A 4,409-nucleotide genomic window follows, 5' to 3' on the forward strand; every position below is an offset into this window, starting at 1 on the left:
ACTACATCTGGTCTAGTCAGTGCCTCTCAAGGGCAACCCAGGAATTCACCTCATCGTTTCCCACCTGTGACTTTCCTGGATTTCAAAAACTAAGGGAACTCATGATTCTGCGCGATGTTGTCAGCTCTGGAACTCATCCGTCCTCCAATCATTGCCCACCCTGCCTGCAAGACTTCATCAGATCTGCCAATAAGCTTCCTGGTATGAATCATCTTTCCCCTATTAGATTGTGAACTTCTCAAGGGGAGCTCTTTTGCCTTTGCATTCCCAATACTTAGCATAGAGCCTGACATATATTAGACACTTGATAAATGTTTATTGATTGACTAACTGACCTTACTTCCAGCGGCAAGAGGACAATACTTCCATCCCAAATTCCTTGCCAGAATTGGCAGGGGAAACCTGGAATCAAACATAGGCAGCCTTTCTCTTTCTCTGAGCCTACAGGTAGCTTCTCCACAGAAGTTTCTTCAAGGTCAAAAACCTTGGAAACCTGGGGAAATTCTTGTTAATTTGTGCATGTCAGCACACCCAAATTCCAGCCCATGTAGTCTCCATGGCAATATGTCTTTGATGAGGGTCATGTAATCCAGTGTTACAGAGAGGAAGACAAATGAATAATTACAAAAGACAGTATTTTATAAGTGCAAGTGGAAATAAACCAGGGAGTTCAGGAAAAAGTATCTGGGTGTTTTTCTGTTGTGTTATAAAAGATTGCAAGGAATCAACAGGCAAAAATGAGAAGAATATTCTAGTCAAGGAGAGAGACATAAGAAGAAAGGCATGGAGACAGAAATGTTATAAAATGGATCCATGGGATAAAAAATTGGCCAATTTGGATGGAGCAGTTACTGTTCAGACATCTAAATAGTGAATGCACCATACCCCAAGTCATCTGGCATGGGTCTTCTTGAGTACAACCATGCATTATAGTGTTTCTATGTGCACTCTCCCCATGTCTAGGATATAGTTCTACAATGCATTATAATAGTTGCCCAGACAACACTTAAAAACCTTGTCATGATGATATGAAGGACCCGGGAAAGTTTATCCCTTAAAGGAAAATATCCAGGAAGGACATGACAGTTGTCTCTGAGTACTGAAGGGCTGTCTCCTTGGAGGGAGGGATTGGACTTTTTCTCAGCTTGGATCTGGAAAGAAGGAACAGGAGCAAAGGGTATAAATTACAGGGAAACATGTTCAGCTCAATGGAGCAGAAAGTTCCGAGCAAGCCCCTCATTCCTTCTCCGGGGTGTCTTTCTGGGTAGCTGCCATGCTGGGTTCTTGAAGTTTCAGCAGGTGGAGCACAAACTCCTGCAGGTCCAAAGAATGTCAGATTTGTAGTTGGAGGGCCAGGGCTGGAATTCCAGCTTGTGACTTTGTCCCAACCTTTGTGAGCCTTTGGTATTTCATTTGTAGAATAAAGAAATTGGTCTATATAGCCTGCAAGGTCCCTCCCAGGTCTGCAATCTAGAATCAACAAGTATTTATTAAGCACTGGTGTGTGCCAAGCACTGTGCTTATTGAGAGGATACAAGGATAAAAAATGAAACAAGCCCTACTTCCAAAGAACTTACAATCTAAAGGAAGAGACAATTAAATGTGTGTGTCTGTGTGTATGCATATATATATATATATATACAAAATTATTCACTACAAACTGATACAAAATACTCAAATACAAGGTAAGTTGGGAGGAGGGCACTAGCGGTTGGCAGGGTCAGGAAACTTTTAATGAAGATGTGGCTCAGGTTCAATCTTAAAGAAAGAAAGGACTGTATAAGGAGAGAGGATTCCAGGCACGTGGGAGAGCCAATGCACAGGCACAGACCCAGCATATGCCAAGTCATGTATTAAGGACAGAGATAAAGATATTTTGTTTGAACATCAGACAACAGGAGGTGGGAAGAATGGGGATCACGTTCAATCAAGTTGGAAAGATGGCTGAGGAAAGTTCACCAAGGGCTTTGGCTATTAAGCATGCTGTCTGTCCTTTATCCTCAGTGCCATAGAAAGGCACAAGAATTGGAAGAGTTGGGAAGTCTGTGCTCAAGGAAAGTTTTTGGCAGCACTGAGTAGGATGGGCTGAAATGGCAAGAGACTTGAATAGTGAGAACAATTAGAGAACTACTGCAGACTTCTGGGTCATGTGACCAGCAGGATAGAGGACTAGACATTTTCTCTGATCTCCATGACTTCTCAAATCTCTCCAAAACATAAATGATGTGCCAAAGATAAAGCAGCTATCACAATGGTCTAGAACACCAAAAACCCAAAAGAAGTTTACAAAAATCCATGAATGGACACCTACCCTGAGCTCTCTGCCCCTTCCCCACCATGCTCACTATTCCTTTCCTCCACTTTGACTAGTTCTTTCCTTCAGTCTTATAAATTGCATTTTTTCATCTCTTTCCAAAGAGGATTTCTCTTACTCTCTTCATTTTCTTCCTCTCCTTTCCACTCTAGGTCTTCATTCTTTGATGCATGACCCCTCTATCATCTAGTCCTCTCTATCCTCTGTATTTTTCATGGTATTCATGTTAGGTCTCCATTCTGGCCTATTCCCCCTGGGCATTTTCTGTCACTGCCTTGTCCACCTTGCATCGCAGATTCCCCCTTTTCATTGTACCTCAGTCCCAGAACAATGCCAATTTGGGCAAGTGACATAAAGGACACTCCTTCATGGTAGGATTCCCACCCTCACCCTTATGTCCCTGAACAAATTGCTAAAGAAACTAAAGCTAAAATATTTATGCCATATTCTAAATGGTACTGCAAAAAAATGCAAATTTCTCAGCACCACATGGAACTTTTACAAAAGCTGACTATTTATTAGGGCACAGAGATATTGCAAACAAATACAAAAAGATAGAAATTGTAAAAAAAAAAAAGCATCCTTTATAGACCATAACACAATAGAAACAATCAGTCCTTCTGGGACCATAAACAAAAAGCATAGACCCAAAAGGAGATGCCAATGAATGCTTAAATAGAGGGTCAAAGAACAAATCATAAAACAATTAATAATCACCTTTAGCTAAGAAAACAGAAAATCAAATAAATAAGATAGCAAATGAGCAGGGTGAAATCACAACAAAACCAGAAAAAAAACAAAAAGTACAATCAGAATATACAATGCACAGTAACTGAACAAACAAAACTGAAAACACAAAATTGATAGAGAAATGTCTGGTCGAAGGTCACACAAGTATTTAAGTATCTGAAATGGTAGTTAAGTCCAGGTTCTCCACCTCCGGAGCTGGTGGTTTTTCTACTGTATCCCCTTGCCTTCAATATCTATTGGAAAATGTAAGATCCCTTCCTCAATAGATAATTGAACAATGTATAACACATTATCAACAGCTTTAGTCTGAACAGTTTATAACATATTGTCAACAACTACCTGACCTTGGGCACTTACCCACTCTCTACCTCGGTTTCCTCAACTATAAAATGTGAAAAATAATAGCAATTAACTCACAGGGTTGTCATAAGGATCAAACGAAATAGTATTTGTAAAGAACTTAGTACAGAGTTTATCACATAATAGGCACTCAACAATGATAATAAATCTTTCCTTCTCTTCTTCAAGAAAACACATATCTGCCACATAAGATTGCCAGAAGGATGCTGCAGCTGAAAAGGCTAAGAAAGCCCAAGCTTGGAAGCCTGGGTGCCTGAGGCATCCATACTTGCAAATCATTGTTGTTTGTCCTTCATTATCAAAGAGGACCACTATGTCAGGAAGAAGATGTCATGACTTGCAAGTGAATTGGATTGAAGCAAGGCCAGGCTGTGGTTAGCATTCCCCTAGATAAGAATGGAAGAGGTCCTAGTGGCCTTCCACCACACATACAGTTAAGGCATTCTCACCTCTGTGGCATCTAACCATTTGCAAATTATATAGACAGGGAAGGTCATAGGTGAAAGTAAGAAGGCTGTTCAGCAGACCCAGAAAGTGCCTTTCCCTTTTGGAGAAAGCAGAGTAAGTGACATGTTTTCAAGAGTTGTTAAAGTTTGCTTAGTATTCTTGTGTTTTATGTATTTCTTGTGTGGTTGTGAAGGCACTAATTGTCTTATGCCTGGTATCTATTTCCTACATTTAGTCTCTTTTCCAGAAGGAATCTGATCAGTCCCTATTGGGCGAGATCTTAGGCATGAGGGAAGTAGGGAGGGAAAGAAGATTTCTCAGGTGCCTATTACATTCCAGGAATTGTGCTAACAACATTACAAAGTTTATCTTATTTGATCCTAACAACAACCGTGGAAGGTAGGTGCTATTATGATCATCATTCTACAGTGGAGAAAACTGAGGGAAATAAAGGTTAAAGTGACTTGCCCAGGGTCATTAGGCAAGGAAGTGTCTGAGGTAAAATTTGAACTCAGGTCTTCCTGACTCTAGGCTCAAC

The 4,409-nt window shown here is 40.5% G+C and overlaps 1 non-coding gene across 1 annotated transcript; it reads left to right on the top strand.

The window, feature by feature from the left end:
• The first annotated feature begins 3,773 nt into the window (after positions 1 to 3,773).
• On the top strand, positions 3,774 to 3,896 carry LOC144455538 (U6atac minor spliceosomal RNA). The gene has a single exon (XR_013484258.1). It is a non-coding gene; the product is annotated as a U6atac minor spliceosomal RNA (small nuclear RNA).
• The last annotated feature ends 513 nt before the right edge of the window (positions 3,897 to 4,409 follow it).

This window comes from Phascolarctos cinereus, unplaced genomic scaffold (assembly GCF_003287225.1).
Source record: "Phascolarctos cinereus isolate Bilbo 61053 unplaced genomic scaffold, phaCin_HiC Scaffold_9;HRSCAF=440, whole genome shotgun sequence".
Lineage (NCBI taxonomy): Eukaryota > Metazoa > Chordata > Mammalia > Diprotodontia > Phascolarctidae > Phascolarctos > Phascolarctos cinereus.